Raw genomic sequence first — 20,528 nt, forward strand, 5'->3', positions numbered from 1 at the left:
AAATCTAAAAGCAAAGACCTTTATTCAATATTTCGAGGGGCTTCCATCCCCTTGCTTCCTGTGTTTTTCTTCTCACACTCCCTCCCTCTCCCTAACGGTGCATGGCAGGGGGTGGTCGTTTTTGCCCACCCCTTTCGACCCTCGCGCCAATCACCCACGAGATGGCACCCGCGTCTCGACCCCAAAATTAAGTCAACGGAAGTTCCAATGAAGACGGCCTCCTCCCTCCATTTCCCTCCATCCTCATCATCAGAGCAGGGGTGATGCCATGGTGGGCCGCCTCCTCCGCTCGGGATTATCGAGTCGAAAGTTTGGAAGGAAGGAAAAAAGGGTGGGAGAGGGGAAAATAAAGACGGAGGGGATGAGGGAGGAATGTTCTGGTCGTGCGAATGGGCGAAGAAAGAGGGTTGATGAAGTCCCCTTCATGACCGTCAACGAATATTATAATCCCACCGCTGCTGCTGCTGCTAGTAAAATAAAGTTGTGAGAAAAAAGGGGGCTAAGATTGAATAATAATGATGAGATCGGAGCCTATTCTAGTTTCATAAGCCAATTATGTTTTGGCATTTCATCTATTTAATGCAAACATCCACGGGAGCTCTTGAAAGATGATGGTGATCTCATATATTATCGTTAACGTCCTTGTTTGAGAACGTAGTAGGAATATCCAGCCCAAACGAAGAGACTTTCCCATATTTTGTAGTTAGAGTTGATATCTTCGGGGTAAGACCCGTGTACAATACTATTATATGGTGCCGTGATTCATTATTATCATCATCGGTGGTACACAATCCTAAGATTAGCTTGACGAAGCTCTCCACTATATTTTACTATCAGCTGATCTTTTCACATCCACGTGTTTCTACTGTTTCAAATCCTTCTTTACCTGCTCCATATATTTCATTCGAGGTGTTCCTTATCCGTTCTTTCCGTCCATTTCGATTCCCTCGACGATTGTCTTCATGAGGCCATCATGCCTCAAATTATGGCCGGTTGGGTTGTTTCATCTTCAAATGTTTTCTTTTCTTTCCTATGCTTCTTAAGACATGCTTGTTACTTACTCAATCGGTCTATTGATCCTCATCATTCTTTTGCAGTGCCGTGATTACATAACATATTTGAGGAAACTTATATACTTATTGCGAAAGCACGGCTGGCATCCAGCAGTGTAAACTGACGAGATCTCCAATCCACTGTGACCTTATTGGAACTGAATCTCCCGGGGTCCTGTGGCGCCCTCATTCTATGCACTTGACTGGATGAGGAACTTACTTTTATGAGTCTCGGATTTTTTCATTCCAACCGTTCACAATATGATGTCTTAGCGTGATGGCCCGAGCAATGAGACCGTTGAATTTTATCCAAAAACGAAATTCGATAAAAGATTATGGTGAATAAAATGAGCGATAACTCGCCATCAGACGTCAAACAACGGGGTGGACACCCGGAAACCATTATACCTTAAACCACTTTAACGAGGAGTACTTCAAAAGAACGGAATAAACGGTGTATTCTTGGTGAGAAGCTACTCCCGCCACTCGATAGCATATGTGCCATTACGGCAGTAAAAACATACTGTTCAGTGCCTGTTGATCACCCTCAGCCACACGCCCTAAATGAGGCTCGCAATGTATCGTGTGAGTGTGTTGACAGATCGACGCAAGTGGACAAGTATCTTAATTGTGTCAAGGCCCGTTGTGGACCTCAAGGAGTGGACATCAACAACTCATGAAAAGCGTGCGACAACTTTCTCATTTTTAAATTGCAAGAGAATGGAAGATTTTTTCCTTATCGTATGTTAATTGGAGGAAGCGATCCATCCCACGTGTCATTTGCGCCACGAGAGAAGAGTGGGGGAAAAGGTGGAGAGAAACCCGGTGTCGGCTTGCTCCTGCTGTTATCGAAACGTTCCGCGCCGATTTTGGACGCCCAGGAAAATACCGGCCTATATTTTATCGGTGAAGCGCCGCTTGCACACACGCCGGGATTTTTACCTGTGCCACAATCACTTGCTTGGTTGTTGTACGGGCGCCGGTGATCACAGTGGCAATGGCCGGCTGCTAACCGGCATTTTAGCGGTGCCGGTGCGTGGTTCGTCAGCGTGCAAGCTCCCATGCCATGCCGTCGTTCACCATTGGAATGTGGACGGCCGATATTTCACCGGCCGTCCAAAACCAAGTGTGCAAGGGGTCAAAGGCACCTCGGCTAAACGTACTATTCAACGAACAAAGTGGTGTACTTGAAGGGCTCTCCAAAAGGTAGTTTCAAGATGGGATCCAACAGTCTCTGAAAAATATCCACCACCGCCAGGATTTGAACCAGGAACCGTAGGAAGGGAAGTCACATCAGCTCGATGCTCGATTATTTTTTCGTTGTAACGTATTTCCCTTCCATATACCGATTTATTACGCTATGAATCGTAATTTTCTGTCCGTGAGAGGGAGTGTCTTCATTACTAAGACCATCACATCATGGGAAAACTCCTAATAGCATATTTTAGGGGTTTAAATCGGAAATCCGAAAAAGTAATGAAAAAGGGGAACATATATAAGCCACATATCTTATCCTATTTACCCCTCGAGGCCCTTAGCCTACGGCGGCGCTCCCCTCCGGAAAATCCTATCCTATTCCTCTTCTGCTCCGGCTACCTTTCAGGGTGGGCCTTTTTCAGATCGACAGTCTCTTTTTTCCTCACCCACGTACTTCCCTTTCTGACGTCTAATGTTCGATCGGGTTACTAGAGGGAGGACTGACCACTGAAGGGCCCTCCCCCTCCCACGTGATATTCCTGTGGTGGTATCCTCGGCAACTGACTAACATCACGTTCCTCACGTAGGGTGTGGTGAATGGGAGGGAGTTGATCCCACCCCCATCAAAGAGAAGGCCAAGTATACAGACACTGAATTTCCCCAGGGGTGACCCTCACCATTCAAATGACGCAAAAATACCTCGCGTAAGCCTAGGGCGTTGTACCAAGATGGCCCTTCCCAACCAACGCTCTTTGGTCCAAGGGCCGTCATACTAGAAAGATACTCGAGCCATGAACCTGGGTCAGAGTTGCTCTAAGTTGCTCCATCGGTATGACTAGAACTCGATCGAGTCTTGGGATGGGAAATTCAAATCAAGGATTAATTCATTTCGACTTTGGTTATAAAAAATCGATTTTCGAAACATTCGATTTTTGAACTAAATTAATCGGAAAGTGAGAGTCGAAATAGATATATTTAGATGGTAAAGTAATTATCTGCTGAAATACAGATGTGCAGTTCCAACAAAACGTAAAATACAGTATCACGGAAGCACCAGGAATAAGTACAGGTAGCAGTTAAATTTACTGTCACAGTAAATTATATTAAGTAGTACATATATTAATCCCGCGGTCATGAAACGCGATGCCGCGTGGGGCGGGGAATAGGCTGACGGATGGAATGCAGCTAAGCAACCATTTTCAAATAACGAAACGCGTATGTATTTTTATACGCATAACAGCCGAAATAATTTACAAGCATACAACTATTTTTCGGCATGAAAAAACAATAAATTACTTAGGTAATGGTAATTTGACAATTTTCCGTTTTGAAGTTAGGCTGTGTTTTTTGTGTAACTCATGTATCATTCGCATCGTGAAAACATGGCATACTATTGAATAAACAGTACCCAAGGGATATTTTACGCTCAACGGAGTTTTCAGGAATTGTATAATTTTTCTTTCTTAAATCTCCAGATCTATTCACTCGGGCTACAAATCTTTCCACGGTGGAAAGGCTTGCGCATTCTGATGGCCCTTAGAGCTGCATTGGCGGAATTAATTTGCAATTATTCCCGGTAGGGATACTCCTATTATGCCAGATAGGTCGAGGGGCAGGAGTCAGACGAAAGATAGTCCGTATAGATAGTGGATTCACGTAAATATCACTGTTGGAATGGAAGTGGGAAACCCTACCAACTCTCTCCTCCCTGAAACCATGGAGTACAGCCTAATGAGCCTCGGAATCTCATCGAAGGAAATCGTGCACAAAGGGCGCAAATCTTTTACGGCAGCCAGGTCGGCAAGGTCATCGAGGTTTTTGATATGCGAAATCCGTGCAGAGACTTGTGACCATCAGCAGCAACATTAAAGAGAAAGGAAAAAGAACAGAGAAGATGAAGAAGAAGATGATAGATGAATGTAGGGACATGACGTTTTAGGAAGGAATATCATAAAAGCATCAAAACGGAAATGGAGAAAGGAAGGATGTGTATCATAATATTATCCATAGTGAGGTGGAAGGATGGTGGGAAATACTGAAATGGTGTGTTTTTATAGTTAAGGGGAGCAAAGTCATCAAAGATAGGTTTAAAAGTATTTTTTAAAGTAAAAGCGATGATGGTTAAGCGAGTGGCGGGTATAGATTAGGTACACGCCCCCACCAGCCTCGTGGTGGTTCGAGTTTAAGTGCCCACTAGCAATCGTAAGGAGAAAGAAGTAGATGAGGTATATGACAGCTCGAAGAAATTATTAGAGAAACCGCGGGTAAGAAAAATCTAGTCTTGATGGTGGACTGGAACGCCTGAGTCGGAGAAGGGAGGGATGGACACGAAATAGGAGAATTTGGATTAGGAATTCGGAACGACAGGGGAGAGAAAGCAGCATAATTTTGCAGGAGAAACAAGTTATTCATCACGAACACATGGTTCAATCATTATGAAAAGCTTTGGTACACATGGAAGCGTCCAGGGGATACGGGAATGGTTGAGATAGACATCATGGTAAGACGGAGGTTTTAGAGTAGTGTGAAAAACTTGCGCAGATTCCTTGCAGTGGATCGGGATTCCGAGTTAAGATCAAGTACTTGTGAAATGTAACGTAGGATAAAAAGACTTATGAAAATTAGGAAGGCGAGGAAATGAAACGTAGAAGCACTGAAGGGGACACTGAGGAGAGAATATCGAGAACTTTTGGAAAATAGTGTGCAGGAAATTGATAATTGACAGACTGTTGAGGAAGGGTGGGGTAATATTAAAACAAGAATAGTGAAAGCAGCGGAAAAGACAATTGGCAACGTTGGCTGTAGAAGGATAAAGAAGCCGTGGATAATGGAGGCAATGGTAAAAGCAAAGGAGAGTGCATAGAGGAGGCCCAATATCAACCCCTAGAAGGCTGATTTCCACTGTTGTCACTTCATTCGCATTTTAATCGGTTTTAAAAAATATCCGCTGCGCGGTGATGAGTGCAATGCGATCCAATTTTATTCAATATTTTGCATATTAATGTTTGTCATTTCGAGGAATAGCGTTGATAAGTAAACAATTCAATAGATCACATCATCATGTATATGAATTTCGGCTGACACCCCTGATTATACATTATTTCCCCGTGATAATTGGATCAATTTGTCCGTCAGCGAGGCGAGTGGCGACTTCTGTAAACTCATTTAAATGCGCAGTGGATGAGAACACATTTTGTGGCCGACTTGAGGATCCTCTTTTGTAATATTTGTGGGTAAAAGAAATGGCAGAGAGAAGGAAGTGGAAGAACGTGGACAGATAACAGGGAAAAAGTATGCATGGGGAAATAAAAAAATCGATCGGCGTGTCGTGGAAAAGACAATGTGAGGAAATGGAAAAGTTTCAGAAGGAAGGAGAGGTGCGTTGTGCGCCAAGGTGAAATCACTATCGGGTGACAAAAGAGGACAAGTCATGTCAAGAAGTGAGACTAAAGATGGATGGATGCTAACCAAGCGGGACGAGGTTCAGAGTAGATGGAAGGAACATGTGGAGGATCTCTTCATGATGGAAGAAACCGGCGGGAAAGATTAAATGTGGAGAGGGAAGTTTAGTGAAGACAGAAATCATTTGGCCGGGGTTCAATCTAGTGGAAGAGCGTAGCGAGGACTATACAATAAGGAATAACGTCAAGAAGACCGAAATTTTGCGGTTTCACGTTACTCCAGCTGAAATGAGTTGAGTCTTATTAAGATTTTTAAATTCGACCCAAAATACACAGAGAGAGTTAGAGAACCGAACCACTGAGGAAGGTCCTAAAGGTAGAGTTAAGCTCCGGAAAAAGTCCCGTACGTGCAGACCTGGGGCCTGATTCTGGCTCTTTCTGGCTATAGCCAACGCGATTTGTCGAAATGATTGGCGAACGGTGACTGAATTCGTATTCTCATTTTCATTCGCAAGATATTTCGCCAGATAAGCTTCTCTTTGTTCCTCTGGCGACGAAAAATTTATTCTAGTTTTCTCTGGCGAGCATATAGCGAACGTAAACATTCGTCAAGAGCAAATTTTCGCTAGCGACGACAGAGAAGTCACTCTAGCGTCTTGGCGATAGATTTGACGAGAGAGAGACTGGTGGTTTCATTACCGCTATACACCATTATAATGTCATATTTTTGATCCCAATGACTTTAATTGTTATTCAAATGCTTGGCATACAACCTATGTGATGTTACACTCGTTTTCAGTTATATGCTAAACATCAACATAACAATTACACTCATTGGGATCAAAAATACAACATAATAATGATGTAAAGTGGTAGTCAAATCACGAGTCTGTGTCTCGTCAATTCTTTTGCTAAACCGCTAGAGCGATTTCATTGTCATCGCTAGCGAAATTCGCACTAGGCGAATGTTTACCTTCGCTATTTGCTTGCCAGTCAGAACGAGAATATCTTTTTCGTCGCCAGGGAAACGAAGCGAAGGATTCCCGGCGAAATAGCTAGCGAATTAAAATGAGAATACGAATGCATACACAGTTCGTCAATCTTTTTGACAAATCGCGTTGGCGCTAGCCAGAAAGAACCAGAATCAGGCCCCAGGTTTCTAGGGTCGCAACCCCGCAATATCGGAGAATGACATCGATCCACCTGTCACATTTAACTCCGAGAACTCGTGCTCCTCAGGAATTTTTACTTTCTTGCTACTTATTAGCAAAACATATGGATTCTAGTCCACGAAAGCATATTTTTTCGTGTAGAAATCAAAATCGATCCGAATGAAAAGTGTTAATATTTTGTTTAATCTGGCTTGTGTTCATCCACACAGAATATTAACTGGGTAGTGGGATTCAGCACATTGGGTGTCCCAACATGGAATGGGTCGTTCCAGACGAATTGGTCCCCCATCTACCAGCAGGGAATTCGATAATAATTTTCTGTAAACAATGGAACATATCTCAATTGACTTCTGATAGAATATTGCTTTCTCTCCCGAAATATTTTCTGAGGTATGGTCAATTATATGACCCCGTGTCGCGGCATCCTTCGGCAAACCTCTATTGCGGTATTTGTAGTCGGAAGATTGGGCAAACCGAACTGTACGCGAAGCACAGGGCTGAGATGAAAGCATTTGTCTATGCTCGTGCGATGGGTGGATGGAAAAGCAGGCTTTCGTTCGGCCTTGTGGAGAGCTCGCGTCATCTGCACTCGACCCTTCTTATCTTGCTCCGCAGTCCTTGCTCTGATTTATCGTGAAAGTGACGCCCAGTCGTGATTAGTGCAGCCACATTCACGCCTCTCCCTTGAAACGTCCTCCATGCAACGACAAGGGAAACGTATTCACTGAATACAATGGGTAGAGAAGAGAAATGGTTGCTTTCAAAATTATTGGAAGCATTGGTTTAATGCTTGCAGTTGGGAGGATGAGGTAAAGGCTGGAAATATTTGTTTCCGATGCACACTTACGCTTGCTTGCTATCGCTAATTTCTATAGTTTAAGTGGGAGCAAAAATTGTTGAAATGAAAAATTTAGCCTGAAAATAGTTAAATCAGAAAAGGTTTCAAAAACTTTGCAACTCAGCTGATGAAGGATAACATATTTTTGCTCAATTATGTAAAGCCCCACCAGATATTTCGAGTTGAAATCGTTTAAATAGGTAAAATTAAAAAAAGATCCGTGCGGTATTCACTGCTTTTCTTATTAGAGCCATAGAATTAGCATTAATATTTGACCAAGTTCGTTTCTCACGATGCTCCTTTCTTGTGGCACCTTTGCACGACGCTAGGGATATATCCTGAAATGTTCTTGGCTCTGTCTAAGGCATTTTATGTGTTGGTGAGTGGATGTATCAGTCAGTGCTGTCAGGACACAATCCTTTACGCAAGAGAATGTATCCTATCGAGTATCCCACCAACATTGCTATCGGGGTTTCTCTATTCGGACATTGGAGATGACGTCACACATTTCGATGGAATTTCGATTGTGGCGTCGCTGGCGGTAGAGCGGTCCAAAATTTCTCTGAAAAATGAGTTATAATTAGAGTTGTTCACCGAAATTTATATTCGTGATAATATGACTCACAGAATTCACAACTTGTCGCTGCTCTTTCTCGCCAGTACCAACGCAGATTAGGAAATAATGGTTCTGCCCCCATCGCTGCGCTGCGGACAGTTATGAAAACGGATTGGAAAGTGACCGGAGAGACAGCGTAAAATAAGCTTCATTCACTATGTGTGCTGTCTCTATGATTCATTTGGAAAACCTCTTATCTTCTATTCATGTGCCGTTCCGTCTTTAAAAACGAGAAGGAAAACAAATTTCAATCGTTGCAATTCATTGAAGATCAAGGAAAAAAATGTTCCTACAAATAATTTTATGTGCAGTTTGCATAATCTTTACATTGCGTTTACTACAATAGTTAAATTAAAATTATGAAAAAATTACTAATGGTACTTATTTAATGAAAATTTAATAAAATTAATTATAATTTTACGTTTTTTACATATGGTGGTTCATTAATTAAATATTATGTATTTCAGGAATATACCTGTAGGAAGGAGACAATGAAGTCCTGAGGCTGCGACGTGCAGGAGATTATCTTGACCGGTAATTGAATCCTAATTGTAATGCTTTTTTCAAGGATATTCATTTTTTACGATAAAAATTGCCATGATATTCATTTGTCGTGCAGTAGGCCATTTTTAATAATTAATTTTCGCAGAAAAGCAAATATTCTGTGACCCAACACAGTACCAGGTGATAAACGAATGTTATTTTTTCATTTAACCTGGGGATTGTAATTATTACGACAATTATTTTAGAATATTGCAGTCGGTATAGTTCCAAATATTATTCAACTGCTCTTGACAAAGTGTTATTATATAAAGTTATACTTGAACTTTAATTGACGTCAGTGTTCCGAAGAAAATAATTTTTCGCCTCAAACGAACTCGTAATGGCCATTAATTCGTCATTCAGGCAACATATGTCAATCATTATTTAGTTCCAGAGCAGTTATTCTTGAGCCAATCATGCCTTTACCGAACGGTATACGATATTTGTGTTGTACCTACGATGGAGTAATATCACAAATTACTGGGCTAACTCAAACGTGGGGTTTTAGACTAAAATTTTGTATATTTTTGTCTCGGGCATGACTGCATGGAACCGACCTGACTCTTGATGGAAGTACAAAAAAAGTAATTTTAATTCCATATAATGTTATCATTAAGGTGTACTTCAGTTTTACTTGGTGATAATGTTCAGCCGTAAAATTTGCCATCTCTTCGCCAAAAAAATTAATTCAATGACAGCTGAAAATTCAGCCACGTAACCAGATGTTGGCTTCGGATAGGGATCGGATGGTATGAGCGACTCCACTACTTTGGTATTTTTTTTTACCTGAAATGCAGAGTCATCGGAGGTTTTCACAGAAACGGCTGTAGTTATTATGGCTTGGCACCCGCGGACGATCACTTCTAGAATCCGCCTTATTTTTCTGAAAATGCTAATCTTTAAAGCGCCGAGGCGGAAGTAGGTATTATTATTCGATTTAGAACTGATGCTGAGACTGTGATCCAGTCCGGTATCAACCGGTAATCTTATAATAATAGTGAGACATTCAGAGGATGAGGCTAGTTATCTCCAAATGGTATGTATGGCGGGGCGGGTAGGGCAAATACATGGGTGGGGAGGATGGGTTGGGTTGGGACACTACAGACCCCTAGCCACTTGCCAGCTGCAAAGTGATAATATTTTTATTTCGCTCATTACTCGAACTGAAATTTCATTAGTGATTTTTACTATCATTGACAAATTTCAAATGAACTCCGCAGTAAATGCACTTACCTTTAACTGTGGATCTGCGGACCGCGACTGCGATCGGTGTTTCCATGTATTTGTGAGTAGAGGTTTTGCTGCGCCTTCCGAAAGTGGCGGAGAGCGGAATGGCATGAGGAAATATAAAGCGGTGGCATGCCGAGGTCAAAAGGAGTGGTCGGGTTTGTTTGTTTAAATTATCTCGAGATGGAAGATTATTTTGCGAAACATCATTTTAATCAAGCTTTTCTCAATATTTTCCTCATTAGCAGGAGGAAGCACAACTCTTCAGGAAGTAGTTTGAAGACATTTAAAAAAATAAGACTCCCATTTTCAGACATTTTCAATTGGGCGCCTAAGCGTCCATTGCACCATTTCAAAGAATTCTTACTCTCATATTTTAAGTCCTTTTCAATTCTATTTGAAACACTTCTGAGCGTGTGTGTATTTATACACGTATATCAATACATATATATGTACACATACACATATATACATACACGATCCCTATTCATGTCACCTCCAGTGGTGTAAAGTCTGAATACAGGACGGCCCAGGCTCGAAATATCAACACCTGCAGCAGTTTAAAGCTACAACACACTTATATGTTTTACATGTATAATTATCCTTGAATATAATAGCTCTTATAGGTTTTCTTGCCTTTATGGTAAAAACAAAATTGAACAATATCGCACATGTTGAATTGCTTGAGTTTCATGTGAATAGCAATGACTAAAAACATAAACAAAGCTCTTGTTTCGAGGGGCCGTTTGTGTTTGTGGCTTGGTCACTTGTTGGGCGTTCATCTTCTCTTTCCCTTTGTACCCTTCCCTTGCTCGCTGCACATCCGTCTGTCTGCTGTCGCCGTCACCCTGAAAACGAAGAAAACAGAAAGCTCATGAGAAAAGCAATTAGTGGGCAAATCTTACTTTTACACATGCAACATCCTTCCCCATCTTCTCCCTACAAACTATTCCCTCTCATTATAGATTAAGTGATGGTGGTAATGGCAAAACATTTGGAAGTATAAATATCTTAAGCAAGAAGAGATGATTCTGATGTGATAGAGAGAAGATTCAGCATGCTCATTGCGTACAAGTGTAGGGATTCGTTCTTCCCCAGAACAGTAAAGGGCAAATAAATACTGGGAGGTTCTCATTTCCCGCATCTCCTTATTCTGTTGACACTTCCTCCTTATCTCGCCACGCGCATATTGAGACGACTTGTGTCGACGTTTGTGGATTAACACTGAATACTAAAGTGACGATATCTATTGAGCTCTCTTAGCAAAACATTTATAGTATTTTTCTAACTGCCATCATTAATTTTAATGTTGTTTTTATGGATTTCTGGTGAATCACACACACTTTAAAAATACACATGCTTTATTTTTGTCGCCTTATTTAATTTATACTCATATTATTTATGTCGTGGAAAAGCTGATTAGTATTGAGTTTAAATGAGGCTCATGTCATCTCGGGAAATATTGATTGAAAGAGAGGTGGTTTATCTGAAAAAGCAATAATTGTAACTCACAAAGAATGTATGAGCCGTGTGCTTCAATGCTAATTCTGTGCCTAGTACATTTTTGGCGCGGAAGTCACATAAATTGATTATCAATTGACCTGATTTGAAATTCAAATGTATTACAGTTTTCACTCGTAAAATATTTTCATAAGCAACTGTTTTTAACGCATTCATTTAGATACGCATCCAGTTCCGTGACAACAGAGCGCATAGCAGAGCCAGAACGAAATTGTTCGCACTTTTGCGGTCCATGTTTGAATAGATGTTTTTTTACATCATGATAAATTCTCTGGAATTGAAAAACAGTTGAATTACGAACACCACTGGTGCAATTTTGTCTAAAAGTTTCAACCACAAATCTAAAAGTTTTACATGTGCATTGCAAGGAAAAAACTGAAATTTCTCGAACAGTTCGAAAATTTTATTTTTAATTGCTGACTATAATTGTACAGCAATAATATGAAGGACCATTCCAAAAGGGAGACTCTTGCTCATTGGTCAACCTCCCACCCATCGCCAGTTGACGTCATCGCTCTCATTGCTTCACTTTCAACCGTGAATTCCCAAATTCATTTCTCAAATCCAACAACCCCTCCTTCCCTGAAAACCCAACTATATTTATGTATATTATATATATCTCATATATATGTATAGACTGTCAATTAAAAGCCATATATATACTTTAAAAATAGCATTACCCTTCGAAACCAGGGTGGGTAGGAATAATGAAGCATGAAAATAAATAAGTGCTTTCATTATGGTAAAATTTAAAGATTTCCACCAAATAGGGAAGTGCACTAATTTTTTTTTATTGCTGAATTTGAAAGTTTAGCATAAAAAAGAAACATTAGTATAGTCACTTTTATTTTCTGCATCTGGGGTATGCACTTTAAAACGTTTTGAAAATCGGAAAATTTCATGTTGCGCTGAAACACAGTGCCTCCATCTTGATTGAGATGTGACGTCACAAGGCAGTAGTCACCAGTGGAGTATCGCTGAATTCCGTCGCCTATTTAGCGCGGCGAGAGTTTCCGGGAATCGGTGGAGTTTGCTTCCTAAAAATGTCGTCTAGTACCGAAAACATGAATTCAAAATAGAATTATAAATGATTTTTTGTTCCAAATTTCATCTCGACGTTGAAACAAAAGCCTGGAGAAGATATTCATTCCCGTGCCTTAAGCACAAGCTATACGGAATAAATGGTTCAAGGCTGCTCCTGACTCTTACCTATCGATGATATTCTGTTTTGAAGATCATTTGAAGGTATTGTAAGATCAAATTGATATTTATATTATAATAATTTACTTAATAGGTACCTCAGTCACATCAGAAAGTGTGTTGAGTCAAAATATAGCATCTTCCGTGTAGACCTACGTAATTTATAAACTGAAAGTAGTTTGGTTAAAGAATTATGGCGCGACTGTTTTTTTACACGACCGGGCAAAATGCGTACTTTGCCCATGATATGTGCATATATGATAACAAACGATTTTTGTTAAAGTTAATCTTTATTTGTTGAAATTAGTACATTTATAGGTGATACAGATATAAAGGTACACGGCAGGTCGCGCGGCGTAATTTGTACTCCACTGGTGACGGGTTCATCTTGCTGATCCAAAAAATTAGCTACAATACCTCGAACTTTGAAAACTCGCAATATAGGCAGTCAAAGTACATTGTAAGAATACACGAGACCATTATAGCCCAGAATGTACGTACAATGTCGAAATCCTTAGTTTTCAAAGATTGACGTATTTTATACGCCAGCGCGCCCGGTCCAGGGTTATCTCCTTTGATTTCATCCTATTTGTTAGTTGAAATTATATTTCAGAATGGTTCTTTTAGCACTGCTACTGAGGTAAACTGGTAGGTACTGAGTACAAGGTACTGAGGTATGAACTGAGTAAGTAAACTCCCTTTGGAGTAATGTGAATTACAAGTGTTCGAGATATATGGCATTTTATATTCGCTTTGTGTTCTTATTAATTATGCCTTTACGCATATTGTTGCTTGCCGCGAGCCTTTAATGGTATGTGCTCTTGCAAGAGTGGTTTTCATTTTTAATGTGGAAGTTGGTCAGTATAAGCAAAGAAAAAATTAACATTTTAGCGCACACCAACCCGTGTAGTCATCGTATCTCTGCGTTTGTAATGACACTGCTAAAATACCTAAACGCCATAATGATGATAAAAAATTTGTTTCATGTCAATGATTGCTGCAATTATAATTAATGATAAACTTGATGCCGTATGATCACAATGAAGACTACAAAAAATAATGCCTTGACGCAGTCTTGAACCACGGTCCTTCGGGTGAGATCTAACCCTTGAATCGTGCACGTTACCACTACCCCAACCGACCCATTGGGGGATAGTGGACATTTTGAACTTATATATATAACTTGTAAAAAGTAACGCATGAAAATTAATTAATTACAGCCTAACTAACGCCCTAATTGAAAAAGATGCAGCAAGGTACGCGGTCTCCCCTTGTTAGCCTTAACGTCTCGCATTTCTATGGAGCGTTGAACCTGTCCTCCTTATTCAAAAATTCAGTAACCATAAATACATCAAAGTTTGGTATACCATTTATAAATCGTTGGAATTTTCCTTCTCCCAACCAAGATTATCTTTTCTTGAACCCATCCTGGACAGCGAACCATTGCAACAACCAGCCAGCTCGGAAATAAGGCTAACATCCCATGATTCTAGTTGCGAAGGGCGAACGTTCCGGCCGGCGTGAATACATACGCAACGAATAAGTCTTGCAGCAAACGTCTGAAATAGGTTTATTAGTTTGACTCGGTTCTTACAAAAAAAGTTTTGGCATGATAAACGGCATTGTGTCAAAATATACCCAGCTAAAAATAAATGCCATCATGCATTTATTAAAGATTCAATGTGCTACTCGTACTACTCTTTCCAAACTTGAAGTTGACACGTAAATGAATATTAATATATTACGCAATGATGAAGTCGTTTACTCAAAAGAGAAGCAGCCACATATGTATTCTGAAGATATTTTATGACAGCAAAAAACGGATACCCTCAAATTCTGTAATTTTTCTATGCAATAATAGTGGTAGAACTAAACGGTGTAGAAGCTGCCTTCTGCTACTGCCTTGTGACGTCACGGCCAATATTCAACATGGACACCCGTTTTCGCGACCTTTGAATTTTTCCATATTTCAGACGGTCATCTCGAATAAAGTATTCACTATTAGGATTTAAACTGTGGTTTTACGACATTATGTTATTCTGAACTCTAATTTAAAAAATGTGTTTGGTGCATTTGAAACACTAGTGCACTTCCCTATTGGGTGGGATAGTTTATCTTTTATCTCTTAAATTTGTTAAAAATCTCAGGTTTTCCTTCCCAATAAAACTCTATGGAATTTTCTTTTATATTGTCTTGACAAAATAAAGTCTTCCGTTTTTTCATACAAAATTAAAAAACAGAAAAATATTTGGCATTTTAATTAAATGAATATTTGAAAGATTTTTATGTCCATGGAGATTAAGGATGAATTAAATTCTGTAAGTTAACTTACAGGAAAGGGACTTTTTCACTCCCGCAATACTCTGATACGGTATTTGCTGCATTTGCTCAAGATATCTTAATTATTAGTCTCGATGATGAGCTAAGAATGCGGCGGAGATCAAACACTACACACACTCAGGATAACATGAAGGTTCGCTTCTTCTACTAGCGTCAAATTAGTCCTCTTATCCGCCACAGAATGGAATGCCTCAAAAGGAAAAGGGCCAGTGTGATCGGGGAAGGCTGGCGACGATGTATAGCTGGCCACACCATTCAGCCCACAGTTCCAGCCTCTCTCTCTCAAAGTGTATGTTGTAAAGCAAGAGCGCAGTTGTGGTGGAGAAGTGTTTTTGTGAGATGGGCGTGCGATAGAGGACGCGTCCCTTGTGTGAGCCATTCAGGGGTGGCCACGTGCCCTGAATGAGACGGAATGAATTGGCAATCTGCTGTGGAATATACGACCATGGAAAGCAGAGCGAATGAGAAGGAGACATTTAAAGAGTAAATACACGAGGAATGAACGAAATATTTTAACCTCTTTCTCCCAGACACCTCATGTCTTTTCTGGCGAAGTCCTCCCGGAATTTCCACCAGGTTGAAATATTCATGCAGCACCATCGTTTTCTCGGGAAACTCGTCTGTCGTCTTCAGAGTGAGTGGATTGATTTATCGTGAGTTTATGAAAGCCACTGAGATTTATCCATATACAGTTAATTTGCATCCATTGCAGGGAGAAAGAGGTTAAAATGTTTCGATCATTCCTCATGTATTTACTCTCCTTTGAGTTTCGGTATTTTGCGAAATGACTCTATCTCCGAAATTTTCCTTTCTCTAATATTCTTTGTTTTCCAGACGACTTAGCTACGACATTACTTAGCTAAGATAAGCTTCAAAGAAAAAAGCCGTTACGTCTTAGTACCATAAGTATTCCGTAAATTCTAGCTTAAAAAAAAGATTTGATCTCTGCGTTGATAATGGATATTTTAGACATTTTACGTATTTGTTTTTTTTAATTCGCAGCTACATGTTATTAGTTCATTGAGGAGTCAGATGTCTGGAGCAAATGGAGCGATTTTGAAGCTTCATGAAATGTTTGACGTGATATTTCACTTTTAATCTGCCTGGATGTCGTCAGCGGTGGTCACGTGTGGTGAATGAGAGGAATGAATTGGCAATCTGCGATGGAATGCGCGCCCCGGAATACAGAGTGGTGAGGGGGAGGGATTGGCGAGGGGAGGAATAAGGGCAGATTTACTCCCTCTTCTTTTTTCATGAGAACTTCCTTTCTCTTATAACATCATAATTGTACCACTACATGTTATTTATCATGAGAGAAAAAGTAATGAAAAATAAAGTGTTTAGAGGACTTGGGTGCCGATCGAGAAGTTCCGGGTTCATATCCTAGGTGCCCAAATCAAATCAACACCCCCAAATAAAAAAACCCAGAAGGGCGAGGTAGTCCCCCCCTTTTTACCCTGAATGAGTGGCTGAGTCTGGTCTCAGCTCTACCCTCACCAATCGAAAGCAACCTTCAGATTGAGGTACTAAATGAGTAATCAGGGAGCATTTTGTGAAAATTTCCATGATTCCAGTGATAAAATTAAGCAATGATTCGACTGTCGCTGCCTCAACTTTATAAAAATGTCGCCATGTTAATGGGAGTAATAAACTATCAGTAACTTTTACACGCTACGTTCCTTTAATCCACCCTGTATGTAGACTTGCTGTGAGGATGTAGCTGAGTTGTAACCTTGAGAATATAAGTGCCGAAAAGGATTGCGTTTGTTAATCTTAGTGTGGAAAAATAGTCAAAATAAAATAGCTGGTGAAGCAAGAGTAAAATTGAATGAACCATGAAATTTTAATCTAAAGATTTATGGACATCGCACAGTCGATGCATTTTTGATGGTTGTTTTATATGTGGCCTCCAACACACGGAATTGAAAAGTTGTTATTTTAAAAGTGTTCACGGACTTTCCGAAATATTCAAAGATTTTCATTCAGTAACAGTTATGGAGATTTAGCTTATCATATAAAAGAGAATATAGATGCTCAATATTTTTATAGCAATGAGTGAATGAAGAATGTAAAAACAATTGCACCATATCATTGAAATGCATGCAAGAGGTGCGGAGCTACCCTGCTTTCCATATTTCTCCAAGTATTAAATCTGGTCGGTGCGTAAGAATGAATTGTCTCTTGTGAATGATGTGGCCTCTTTCAACTTTTAAATTTAATATTTCATGAATTTACCACTGTTTAAAAAGAAACGCCATTCTCGCGAGGCATCATGGGAGGGCAATCAATTTTAAACTCTCGGTAATTTGGATAGAAAAAAAGGCAAGAATATCTATTATTACTTTATTTTGAAGAGATGTCTTTTTTCAGCAATGCATTGGAAAAACGTATAAGTGCATGAGAAGGAAAATTTGGAAGATTTGAAGTATTAATTTCCAAAGAAATGTATAAATGGCAAAATTCTTCCAAATCAGAGAATTTGTGTAGGCATGAATAGCGCTATTATAACAAAGTTCAGCACGATATGCAGTACTTAACTACTTAAGCGTGTTAATAATGACTAATTTTTTAGTGACTCTAATATTTTTGCATGATTATTGCATGTGATTTTAGAGTATAAAAACGTTCATTTTTTGCACAATCATTAGAAACTATATCTTAAACTAAGATCCAACATTGCGTCCAAGTCTAAAAAATGAACAATTTTAAAGAAAACTTTTCCACATGCGTGTTCCTAAACGGTGTTTTGAGGTTATTCCAGTATGTAATATTCATAAAGTCTTCTCGATTTGTCAGCCGGGTGAATAGTTTCATCCGTAATGTTTCGGCAGCTTGCTTTGCTGCCGCCTTCAGGGATGACGAGTTTTCTACAGAAACTGCCAGCTCACTCTTCACGTTTGTAGAGTGGACTGGCGAAACGTTGGAGATGTCTGGCCACCCGAGAAGAATGTCCACAGGCCTATTCTTTGCTCATTTCTACGGGTAAAAGGCCTACGCTTTCCTCTGCTAAGTACTCTCCAAATTAAGTGAGCAAATGATGTGTACTTTTATATTGGCTGATATTCCCCTGCCCTGCTATTTCACCATATTCAGTCTAAGAAGTTAAACTTCTTTAAATTGCTGTGTTCACAGTGTTTTTACGTCACTGTGATATGGCTTCAAAAATCAATGGGATAATATTTTTCCTTTTTCCGATCATTCCCAACTTCTCAAGAGATCCGTGACACATGATAGACGGCCTTAATCCTTTTGCAAAAAAGTTGATGACGTCATGAACTCGAGTCGAGGAGTATATCGCTTCTCCTTGACGTTGTGCATGTTCTACTTGTGGTTCACTATTTTTACACTCTTGTCAGTGATTCCATCCCACAGTAATACATTTTTAGCGAGCTAGCGAAAAAAACAAATTAGATGACGTCACCAACTCTTGACAAGTGGGTGGCAACTTTTGTGCCTTCATATATTGAACTGACCAACTAGCTAATTGCTAAATGAGAAATATTTATATTTTGTTTTATCTCATTTCTCTCGTCCACGAACCTAAATTGCGGTTTTCAGTGTAAATGAAGTATCCCATCACTCGAATTCCAATTACTTCGGGTTCCCTCACTTAAAATTTCTCTCTTTCGCCTGTTAATCCCCCGAACCCTTTGCGTGTCGGTTTTTCTTCTGTTCTCTCTTAGATTTCACTCCCCCTTACTTTCTTCGGGTTGCCTAGTTGGTAGAGCGCGTGTCTGTTCGTTAGAGAGTCCCTGGTTTTAATCTCTGGTGAAGCCTTCCAACAGAAGTTCCAAATAAAGTCGTTGAAGAGCGAGGTGGCCCAGGAAAATGAACTCAATCCCACAATGCACCTTACTCACGAGCCCGGATTGAATTAGGTCCAGATTGAACTCTTCCCTAACTTATCTCAGCCAACTTCGACGCCTCAGTAATAACATTAGCTCCCGAAACCATGGTCGGTTAATCTACATAAATACTTTCGTAGAAAATTTACCAGATTTGTGACCGAAGTGAGCCCTACCCTCACCTATCCAAGCCAAACTTGGAGTCGAGCGGCTCAGTGCGAAAGCTCTATTTTTTGGGTTTATATGTTGCGGAGTTATGCTCCAATATTTTAATTCGATAATAGCATTAGCTGCTGAAACCATGGTCGGTTGCTCTACTTCGTAATTTCGATGGTAACTTGACCTTGTTTCCTTACTTTCTGACGTGGGTGCAACAAGTTCCCAGTAGCTTTAGCCTACGCGATAGTTGCCCGGCACGACGTCATGTGCGATAGCGGCGCCGCAGTCGCGGTGACTTCCTTTTTCGTGGAGAGGCTCACGTCAACTCACTCACGCCTCTCCTCTGCTTTATCGGCAGCCGCTGGAGAGGGATTCCCATTGAGTGACCCTTTCAGCTTGGACGACCCTGGCGATGGCTAAGGGGTGCAGGGGACTGGACTCTTCCTCCGGTTGGTCACTTTGAGAGGGAGGATGATGACGGGCGAAGGAACGATCCCCCGGAAAAAAATCCCTTGGCTTTCTAGGTCACAAGGGAAGTCGACAATGCTCCCTTCTTGCGTGCTCCTGCTCCTTTGCTCCTTAGCTGCGAGAAGTTCATGTGCCAAGCGGCCGTCTTTCCGTTCCGGGAAATGAATTATTGCTCAATCTTCAACAGCTTCAGTTGTCAACAATCCTAGGATAGGTGTGATGCACATCTCAACTCTACTCTCCTTTTCGCTAATCATTTCACATCCAACTTTGTCTTCTCTTCCACATAATTCATTTCCTGCTGCTCCATCTATTTCATCTTCCTTTTCCTTTCCTGCCATCCACTCGTACCTCGACGATTTTCTTCATCTCATCTCCAGCAGAGACCAGCATATCCCTGTCAAATTTGCAGCAGGGCAGTTTTAAACTAATCGGCCTTTTTAATGAAGCAGCGTGATACTGTCCTCGGTAATTTATTGAAATTATTCACTCAAATAACTGTGGGTAAGACAATCCATTTATTTCTTCCAAATGAAGTAATTAATATTGCTAAGGTAACACGTAACGCCACTGGAGTGGTCATCATCATAAGCCAGCAATCGAAAAAATGCCGCACTCCAATCTCCAATCCTCTCTTCTATCTACCACCTATGTTTTCTCTTTTACATTCTCATCTCTAACTGCCCCATGGAAGTCTTCAGGAGCCAACAGTAGTCATCGATAGCCTTCATTATGACATCGCACCTCACCGATTAAGTTGCTCCCCCGTCTTACCGACGCTCTTGTATGCCTCCTATTCTATCCTACTCGCCTTGGGACTTCCTCAATCATTCTTGCTCTTTAGGAAGTTTCCTCCGAAACGAGTATTGTTTTTTTAGTTACATAGTCATCAATATTTTGCTGATAGTCAAAGTAAATAGAAAGGATACAACTATTCATGGTAGACATT

The 20,528-nt window shown here is 40.4% G+C and overlaps 1 long non-coding RNA gene across 1 annotated transcript in view; it reads right to left on the reverse strand.

The window, feature by feature from the left end:
- Window positions 1-10,237: 10,237 nt before the first annotated feature.
- The window catches only part of LOC124173471, a 268,062-nt gene continuing 257,771 nt past the window's right edge, over window positions 10,238-20,528 (reverse strand). Inside the window, exon 2 of the long non-coding RNA XR_006868573.1 lies at window positions 10,238-10,894. This is a non-coding gene — a long non-coding RNA (uncharacterized LOC124173471). The remainder of the gene's footprint in view (window positions 10,895-20,528) is intronic.

The sequence above is a fragment of the Ischnura elegans genome, chromosome 1, assembly GCF_921293095.1.
Source record: "Ischnura elegans chromosome 1, ioIscEleg1.1, whole genome shotgun sequence".
NCBI classification, from domain to species: domain Eukaryota; kingdom Metazoa; phylum Arthropoda; class Insecta; order Odonata; family Coenagrionidae; genus Ischnura; species Ischnura elegans.